We start from the raw sequence: 10,408 nt of genomic DNA, 5'->3' as shown, positions 1-10,408 counted from the left end.
AATATCGCGTTAGTGGAAGACGATATGTGCGACCATGCTGTCCATTGCGCCGTCTAAACTTTTGCGTCGGGTGTCTTTTGTCCGTCCCTTGAACAAACTGCCGGCCACACTGCTGCGGCTAAAAGAGAGGTTCCTTTTATAATTCCTAAAATTGCGGTACTGAAAAGCTGGAAAATGTTGTCTTAATATATATGCATTGCATTACCTGTTCGATAATCGTTACCAAGGTTGTCACCCAAAAATCTTTGTGAGTATTGGCAACGCTTAAGTCTTATAAACAGGCATAACTAATTTTAATGTTCGCATCAGCTTTGTGCCGTTTAAGAAACCAGAATCAAACATGCATGATAGGTCTTTTAATAAATTGCGGGTATGAATTTTAGCTTTAGTTAAACAACATTAGGCTTTAGTGAAACCAAGCTTTAGTGGAAACATGCACTTGATAGCATACTTCAAAAGGACGCCAAAGTTATAACATAGCCTTAAGCCCAAAATTCTTGTCTGACAACTTAGGCCATGATTATCAAAAGAGAATTGCAGTACATGCACACATATTTGCGCATTTAACAGGAGCACATTTTAAAAAGTTTGGCATCAGTAGTTTTGAACATTCACATTTATTATTATGAAACACCTGTGGGCTATTTATTAAAAAGCAAAGCTGCGAACCACCGTAATGTAATTATCGCTCCTTAATGAATATTAGACGAGTGCGGATTCCTGGGCGAACTGGTGTTTCCTACATTGCTTTAGACTTCCAGGTAAAACTCGGTTTATTCATATATCCTTATTTAACCTATTTAATAAATGTTACGTGAACAGCTTCACAAACATGGCCAAATATACAGATTCTTTACCTCAATATTTGATGTATGCAAAGTATTTCAAATTGTTTGGTACTGCAATTGAACAATTTCAGACGAATTCGAGTTTGAGCTACATATATAAGATGGTTCTCAGAGGTGCACTTTCCCAGTACAGCGTTATTGTCATGGTTCCCCACAGAAAAAACACAGAATGTGGGAAAGTAGAAAGAACATTTATTACAAATTCACTGTTTATACAAAGCAGTGTTTATGGCTATGTTCCCTGCATTCTCTGTTTCACTGAGAGTCTAATATTACACTGGAATTCACTTGTCTTTACTAATCCATATTTACACTTCCCTCTTAGGTACCTCTTTACAGTTCCACCTGAGTTGTGATTCCCACGCCAAGTTATGGTTTTTATGCAGCACTAACAACTTTCTAGGCCAATTGTAATCTGTCTTTTGGACAAACTTTAAATGGGATCTATAATTTCCTGCATGAAAAAAGGCGCTTGGAAACATTCAGAGATAAGCTTCGCAATTTACGTAGTACACAAGCAGGCACAAAATCAGGGCACGCTGAAGATTTCCCCGAGGTCATCTGAATGACTTGTTCCCTGCTGCCGCAGATGGAGGTATATATGTGAGGGGCCGTCACTTGGATTTCCCCACCTTGAAGAGCCATCTACAGAAAATTTCAGAAAAAGAACAAAATGCAGTGTACCATAAGCCCCTCAACCAAATCACAGGCATGTGAAGTACGAAAACTATATTGCACGAAAATGAAGACGGAGACCAGAGAATGAAATGAAAGGCCACAGCAGAAAAGGAGTGATTTAGGGCCTTTCAAATAATTTCACATCATTTCAGTAATCGTTACACAGAGTAATTTGGCCTCATTGTTCACAACAACGCGAAGCCACTATAGTCATATCGGCCAACCTTCCCGAATTTTAATCGTGCCGTGTTCCTGTTTATCTCGCGAAATGTTTCTGCATGCTCACCCAGAACAGGCAGAAACTTTGGGCTACGAGATAAACTGACATACGTTTGCAAAAGAGAAAGCAAAAACATTTCCGCACCTTCATGTGGAATCACTACTACACGCAACAGAGCGAACGTCGCCCTAAACCCAGGAAACGTGCTTTCACGATGCTGACGCCGTCTGCGTCACATTTTTCGCTGTACTTAAACATCTGCCTCCCCCCCCCCCCCTTGTACTGGCAGTTTCATTTTGAACGAGGATTCCACGTGGAAGTTGAAACGTTTTTCACTTCATTAAGGTGTTCTTCTACCGGTGGTATCTTCCTCGGCTATTCGTAAAAAGGAATCGACAACTTACATTTTTTCTTCGTTGAAATGTGTTGTGGGATAGGATACATCTAGAACTTGCACCGATCTTCAAGTGGCATTCCCGGGAGGTCTGTACCTGTAATGAATCAAAGGGTTACTTGGGTTAAAATTTAATAGGCTTTAGAGCTGGGCAGTTGGTATACATTCATAATGAAAGAAGACCCCAAACTTGACAAGACGAAGAAAAGAACACAGCACAAGCCCTCACTAACAACTGGAGCTTTCTTAAAGAGCTCTTTTCGAAAAAGAGTTCTTGTTGGCTCTGCAAAAACTGAAAAACTACAAAGCTCCATGCTGGGGAAATCGTTATGTGAATTCATAAAGTTCATGTAGTAACGAACTGATAGAAAGAGTCATTAAACATGAGGCGAAATAAGATACGAAATATAACATCATAACACTTGAAGTAAGGCCTCGCATTTTTACAAGTGAATCATACTTTTGTCTGTGCAGGCCTGGGTGCCATCTTTACAAAGAATATTTGAATGAATGAGTTTTAGTTATTGCATTTTCATACCGTTGTTTCCACGGAAATCAGACTTCATTTCAACTTGTGTCATACGCAGGGGAGTCCTGATTGTCTGCTCAAGGAACACTGCCTGCAAGAAAAACAATAGTGCTCATAAGTCATAGCATAGGTAGCCAGATGCAACCACACTTTTCCAACAGCCAGGAACCGATGAGGGTGCAGCACCCATTTTTACACCTGCACTTGTCTCTGTGTAATTCGTCACAATTTCTGTATCATCAAAAAACAACAACAATCAAGCAGCCTGCATGCTGGCTCATACATACCACCATTCTGTAAATCGCTTTACTGCACTACACTAGTATAACGCGAGACAACCATTTGCCCTGCAATACCACGCGAATAAATAAACGACTGATTTGTGCGAATGGGAATAATAAACCCACTTAACATGGTGACAATGCCCCGCTACCTCAAAATGACTAACACCAAATTTACCCACTCAAGGAAAAGAATGACAAAAATGAAGAATGTTGTAGATATAAAAACTTTTTATTGTGCGGTAAGGCAAACTTTCACAAAAAAGGAGGCTTGCGCTGGACAGAAGTGAGTTTAGAAATTTCGGGCAGCATTTAGTGGACTACTTTTCTGCAGCACACACCTTGTGTTTATCCGGATGTATTACTACAAGACCAATAAACTAGACACCATGCCGAATATATGCAGCGAGAAAAATGAATATTTCCCGATAGCTGAAACAAAATGATAATACCCAGAGAATAGCGCGATAATATAAGACTTTATTGGGAAAAAAGTGCGCCCGATGCAGCCAACAGCGTAAACAAAACGCTCAACACATGACGAAGGCGCGCAGAGCAGAAAGCAGGCCACGAGCGCCGTTATCTGTTATAATGCACGGGCTTTCACGATCGTCCGCTCTAATCTGACGCAGCGAACGCAAGCCCGTGATTTCATTCAATTGCCGTCGCGGGCAACAGAAAACGTCCAGCGAAGCAACCAGTCGGGTAACGAAAATTCCGCTCGAATGCTGCAATTTCAAATTGAAAAGCCCCCAGCGAAAAGATACATCCAATGAAAACACGGAAACCGTTACGGGAGTATACTCACCGAGTTCGCTTTCACTGGCGCCGGGGCATCGGTCCAACATGCGAACTTGACGCTGGTCGTAGAAGAACGGGCCGTGTAGCGCTGCCAGTCATAAATGGGCTCGCCGCAGCCTCCGCGACTCACGCCGACAAATAAGTCTTGTAACAGCCATCCTCGCTTCATCGTAGGGGTATCACAGCAGTAAAAAGGCTCGAGTGGCGCGAAAACGCGGCCACCGGACCTGCGGGCGCCGCCATTTCTCTATATCCCGTCATGCAACGGAGAAATCAACGGCCGCCCGGAGAGAAGGCGCGACGAGCATCTCTTATAGGTTACAGGGCGTTTTATAGGTTACAACGTAAAGGTTACATGACAGATTTTGTTTATGTAACCTATAAATCATTAATGTAACCTATAAACCGCTTTTAACTTCCCGCTTGTAACCCTTAGAATGGACTGGGATGAAGAAAACATCAAAATGGATCCATTGTAACCTTTATTTTATAGGTTACATCCCTTTAGAAGTTACATTATGGGTTACCAGGATTAGAGTGTAATCCTGGTAACCCATAATGTAACTTCTAAAGGGATGTAACCTATAAAATAAAGGTTACAATGGATCCATTTTGATGTTTTCTTCATCCCAGTCCATTCTAAGGGTTACAAGCGGGAAGTTAAAAGCGGTTTATAGGTTACATTAATGATTTATAGGTTACATAAACAAAATCTGTCATGTAACCTTTACGTTGTAACCTATAAAACGCCCTGTAACCTATAAGAGATGCTGGTCGCGCCTTCTCTCCGGGCGGCCGTTGATTTCTCCGTTGCATGACGGGATATAGAGAAATGGCGGCGCCCGCAGGTCCGGTGGCCGCGTTTTCGCGCCACTCGAGCCTTTTTACTGCTGTGATACCCCTACGATGAAGCGAGGATGGCTGTTACAAGACTTATTTGTCGGCGTGAGTCGCGGAGGCTGCGGCGAGCCCATTTATGACTGGCAGCGCTACACGGCCCGTTCTTCTACGACCAGCGTCAAGTTCGCATGTTGGACCGATGCCCCGGCGCCAGTGAAAGCGAACTCGGTGAGTATACTCCCGTAACGGTTTCCGTGTTTTCATTGGATGTATCTTTTCGCTGGGGGCTTTTCAATTTGAAATTGCAGCATTCGAGCGGAATTTTCGTTACCCGACTGGTTGCTTCGCTGGACGTTTTCTGTTGCCCGCGACGGCAATTGAATGAAATCACGGGCTTGCGTTCGCTGCGTCAGATTAGAGCGGACGATCGTGAAAGCCCGTGCATTATAACAGATAACGGCGCTCGTGGCCTGCTTTCTGCTCTGCGCGCCTTCGTCATGTGTTGAGCGTTTTGTTTACGCTGTTGGCTGCATCGGGCGCACTTTTTTCCCAATAAAGTCTTATATTATCGCGCTATTCTCTGGGTATTATCATTTTGTTTCAGCTATCGGGAAATATTCATTTTTCTCGCTGCATATATTCGGCATGGTGTCTAGTTTATTGGTCTTGTAGTAATACATCCGGATAAACACAAGGTGTGTGCTGCAGAAAAGTAGTCCACTAAATGCTGCCCGAAATTTCTAAACTCACTTCTGTCCAGCGCAAGCCTCCTTTTTTGTGAAAGTTTGCCTTACCGCACAATAAAAAGTTTTTATATCTACAACATTCTTCATTTTTGTCATTCTTTTCCTTGAGTGGGTAAATTTGGTGTTAGTCATTTTGAGGTAGCGGGGCATTGTCACCATGTTAAGTGGGTTTATTATTCCCATTCGCACAAATCAGTCGTTTATTTATTCGCGTGGTATTGCAGGGCAAATGGTTGTCTCGCGTTATACTAGTGTAGTGCAGTAAAGCGATTTACAGAATGGTGGTATGTATGAGCCAGCATGCAGGCTGCTTGATTGTTGTTGTTTTTTGATGATACAGAAATTGTGACGAATTACACAGAGACAAGTGCAGGTGTAAAAATGGGTGCTGCACCCTCATCGGTTCCTGGCTGTTGGAAAAGTGTGGTTGCATCTGGCTACCTATGCTATGACTTATGAGCACTATTGTTTTTCTTGCAGGCAGTGTTCCTTGAGCAGACAATCAGGACTCCCCTGCGTATGACACAAGTTGAAATGAAGTCTGATTTCCGTGGAAACAACGGTATGAAAATGCAATAACTAAAACTCATTCATTCAAATATTCTTTGTAAAGATGGCACCCAGGCCTGCGCAGACAAAAGTATGATTCACTTGTAAAAATGCGAGGCCTTACTTCAAGTGTTATGATGTTATATTTCGTATCTTATTTCGCCTCATGTTTAATGACTCTTTCTATCAGTTCGTTACTACATGAACTTTATGAATTCACATAACGATTTCCCCAGCATGGAGCTTTGTAGTTTTTCAGTTTTTGCAGAGCCAACAAGAACTCTTTTTCGAAAAGAGCTCTTTAAGAAAGCTCCAGTTGTTAGTGAGGGCTTGTGCTGTGTTCTTTTCTTCGTCTTGTCAAGTTTGGGGTCTTCTTTCATTATGAATGTATACCAACTGCCCAGCTCTAAAGCCTATTAAATTTTAACCCAAGTAACCCTTTGATTCATTACAGGTACAGACCTCCCGGGAATGCCACTTGAAGATCGGTGCAAGTTCTAGATGTATCCTATCCCACAACACATTTCAACGAAGAAAAAATGTAAGTTGTCGATTCCTTTTTACGAATAGCCGAGGAAGATACCACCGGTAGAAGAACACCTTAATGAAGTGAAAAACGTTTCAACTTCCACGTGGAATCCTCGTTCAAAATGAAACTGCCAGTACAAGGGGGGGGGGAGGCAGATGTTTAAGTACAGCGAAAAATGTGACGCAGACGGCGTCAGCATCGTGAAAGCACGTTTCCTGGGTTTAGGGCGACGTTCGCTCTGTTGCGTGTAGTAGTGATTCCACATGAAGGTGCGGAAATGTTTTTGCTTTCTCTTTTGCAAACGTATGTCAGTTTATCTCGTAGCCCAAAGTTTCTGCCTGTTCTGGGTGAGCATGCAGAAACATTTCGCGAGATAAACAGGAACACGGCACGATTAAAATTCGGGAAGGTTGGCCGATATGACTATAGTGGCTTCGCGTTGTTGTGAACAATGAGGCCAAATTACTCTGTGTAACGATTACTGAAATGATGTGAAATTATTTGAAAGGCCCTAAATCACTCCTTTTCTGCTGTGGCCTTTCATTTCATTCTCTGGTCTCCGTCTTCATTTTCGTGCAATATAGTTTTCGTACTTCACATGCCTGTGATTTGGTTGAGGGGCTTATGGTACACTGCATTTTGTTCTTTTTCTGAAATTTTCTGTAGATGGCTCTTCAAGGTGGGGAAATCCAAGTGACGGCCCCTCACATATATACCTCCATCTGCGGCAGCAGGGAACAAGTCATTCAGATGACCTCGGGGAAATCTTCAGCGTGCCCTGATTTTGTGCCTGCTTGTGTACTACGTAAATTGCGAAGCTTATCTCTGAATGTTTCCAAGCGCCTTTTTTCATGCAGGAAATTATAGATCCCATTTAAAGTTTGTCCAAAAGACAGATTACAATTGGCCTAGAAAGTTGTTAGTGCTGCATAAAAACCATAACTTGGCGTGGGAATCACAACTCAGGTGGAACTGTAAAGAGGTACCTAAGAGGGAAGTGTAAATATGGATTAGTAAAGACAAGTGAATTCCAGTGTAATATTAGACTCTCAGTGAAACAGAGAATGCAGGGAACATAGCCATAAACACTGCTTTGTATAAACAGTGAATTTGTAATAAATGTTCTTTCTACTTTCCCACATTCTGTGTTTTTTCTGTGGGGAACCATGACAATAACGCTGTACTGGGAAAGTGCACCTCTGAGAACCATCTTATATATGTAGCTCAAACTCGAATTCGTCTGAAATTGTTCAATTGCAGTACCAAACAATTTGAAATACTTTGCATACATCAAATATTGAGGTAAAGAATCTGTATATTTGGCCATGTTTGTGAAGCTGTTCACGTAACATTTATTAAATAGGTTAAATAAGGATATATGAATAAACCGAGTTTTACCTGGAAGTCTAAAGCAATGTAGGAAACACCAGTTCGCCCAGGAATCCGCACTCGTCTAATATTCATTAAGGAGCGATAATTACATTACGGTGGTTCGCAGCTTTGCTTTTTAATAAATAGCCCACAGGTGTTTCATAATAATAAATGTGAATGTTCAAAACTACTGATGCCAAACTTTTTAAAATGTGCTCCTGTTAAATGCGCAAATATGTGTGCATGTACTGCAATTCTCTTTTGATAATCATGGCCTAAGTTGTCAGACAAGAATTTTGGGCTTAAGGCTATGTTATAACTTTGGCGTCCTTTTGAAGTATGCTATCAAGTGCATGTTTCCACTAAAGCTTGGTTTCACTAAAGCCTAATGTTGTTTAACTAAAGCTAAAATTCATACCCGCAATTTATTAAAAGACCTATCATGCATGTTTGATTCTGGTTTCTTAAACGGCACAAAGCTGATGCGAACATTAAAATTAGTTATGCCTGTTTATAAGACTTAAGCGTTGCCAATACTCACAAAGATTTTTGGGTGACAACCTTGGTAACGATTATCGAACAGGTAATGCAATGCATATATATTAAGACAACATTTTCCAGCTTTTCAGTACCGCAATTTTAGGAATTATAAAAGGAACCTCTCTTTTAGCCGCAGCAGTGTGGCCGGCAGTTTGTTCAAGGGACGGACAAAAGACACCCGACGCAAAAGTTTAGACGGCGCAATGGACAGCATGGTCGCACATATCGTCTTCCACTAACGCGATATTTGTTTACCACGCGGGAAAGGCGCCTTTGGGGCGTCGCCGCAGCGGCGCCGGCGAAAGCGCGCCTGGCGCGCAACATGACACCTTCCAGGTGTGTGACCTTGGACGGCGGTAGATGTAACTTATATAAAGGTATACATGCTGAAAGCGGCAAAGTAACCGATAACTGAGTAACCCTTACGTGTATACGTATATAAGGGTTACGAAGATATAGGTTACATTTGTACCTTATAAATTATAGGTTACAAAAATTCGAAAATGTATACCTCTATTAAGGGTTACCCAGCTTAGAGTGTAGAGCGTTTCCCACACCCCGTTACGGCCAGAGTGATCGTGGGCTCGAAACATAGCGCCGCCACGCCAATGGAACTTTTCTAGTGATGTCATTTCCGTGACGGCTATGATGTCGGTGAGGTTTGTGTACTCCGGCATAAAACATTTTCGTGTTAGAAATGTCATTTAACAGGCGACAGCAGTAGGGCATTGCGCTTTTTAGAAGACCCATGCTGCACAACTCATTACCGCGTTCACTTCTTTTTCAGGGCTGGAGTAACGCCGAGAAATATATCTAGCAAGTCCGTAATCTACTTGTCACCGCAAAGGCGTCGCTGCTTTGTTTTTGCGGCGCTTTTTTAAGTGGTTATCGGAATTGTTTATTCCGCTAAACGAAACCAGTGGGGCACAACTCATGATTTAGCTTGGCGGCAACCGTTCAAGCAAGGAGACAATTCAAATTCAAAAAATACAAAAAAATCACATATAACGGACACTTAAGCGGTTGCTAGTAATTGCTTTCTGTTAGTCACCATATGCTGCTGTGTTCATTCAATGTAATGGCTAGAAGCAGCATAAAGGAATGGCGAAAATAGAGAAGCGTGGTTGAAACTACTAAATGCAGTTAGACCACCATGTAAGAAAGAGAAATTGCTGTAACTCTATCCCGAGTCGGTATTGTCAAATAAAGGCGTTGCCGCCGCTGCAAAATTCTTCGATCCCCTAAAGTCGGTATCATTACTACGCGCATGTTCATTGGTCAGACGACAATTTTCAGGAGAAACATACGCAGTCCCTAGGGTAGTTTTGTAACTGCATGCGTGCATGAGACACCATGCATCCCGAGGAAGAGCTATCAACCGAGCACGATGAAAGCTGCCTTCACTGCCATGCGGAAATGAGCTAGTGGGAAGACATTTTTAGTCACAACACACAGCGCCTGATACGAAGGTATGAAGGGCCCTAATGCGTTATATTGTTACCCGTCGGTGTTGCTTAGCGATGACGACAAATACAAGGGACGTTTTTTGGGCGCTTGAAGGAAGGAGAGTACCATGTCAGGTTCCGCTCTTGCTTGCTCTTGCGTGTAAATAATGCAAATATTGTAAATAAATCGTGTGCACTCTTCTTTTATTCACGTAACATCATCTTTGGTGGAGTGCGCGTCCCCCTCCTGCGCCCAAGCTCTTCATCGTCTCTCCCTGGACGCACTTCTGTTTTATAGTCATCAAGATTGTTATTTCATCGCGGGTTCGATTCCCGGCCGCGGCGGCCGCTTTTCTGATGGAGGCGAAAAGCAAAAACGCCCGTGTGTACGAGATTTCGGCGCACGTTAAAGATCCCCAGGTGGTCAAAATTAATCCGGAGCCCTCCACTACGGCGCGCCTCATCGCCTGCGTTGCGTCGGCGCGTTAAACCCTACAATCAATCAATCAAGATTGTTATTTCAATTTTTATGCAGCGATTGAGCCTATATGAACTGTTGGGAACAAGTGAAGCCCGTTTTCAGTCTTCGAATATAAGGCTGGGCCTACGCCCGCTGAAATTTACTTGGTTGTAATGC

At 42.6% G+C, this 10,408-nt stretch overlaps 2 long non-coding RNA genes across 2 annotated transcripts; one reads left to right on the top strand and one right to left on the bottom strand.

The window, feature by feature from the left end:
* Positions 1 to 766: 766 nt before the first annotated feature.
* LOC144165821 (uncharacterized) lies at positions 767 to 2,761 on the bottom strand. Its single transcript, XR_013321529.1, has 3 exons — positions 2,679 to 2,761; positions 2,151 to 2,237; positions 767 to 1,493 (listed from the first exon to the last, which is right to left on the bottom strand). It is a non-coding gene; the product is annotated as an uncharacterized LOC144165821 (long non-coding RNA).
* Positions 2,762 to 5,833: 3,072 nt separating this feature from the next.
* LOC144165813 (uncharacterized) lies at positions 5,834 to 7,808 on the top strand. The gene is made up of 3 exons (XR_013321526.1): positions 5,834 to 5,899; positions 6,341 to 6,427; positions 7,082 to 7,808. It is a non-coding gene; the product is annotated as an uncharacterized LOC144165813 (long non-coding RNA).
* Positions 7,809 to 10,408: the final 2,600 nt, after the last annotated feature.

This window comes from Haemaphysalis longicornis, unplaced genomic scaffold (genome assembly GCF_048455015.1).
Source record: "Haemaphysalis longicornis isolate Haplotype H1 unplaced genomic scaffold, Haemaphysalis longicornis Haplotype H1 scaffold_1, whole genome shotgun sequence".
NCBI lineage: Eukaryota > Metazoa > Arthropoda > Arachnida > Ixodida > Ixodidae > Haemaphysalis > Haemaphysalis longicornis.
Note: the sequence above shows the minus strand (reverse complement) of the source record. Positions and strands in the feature narration are given on the sequence as shown.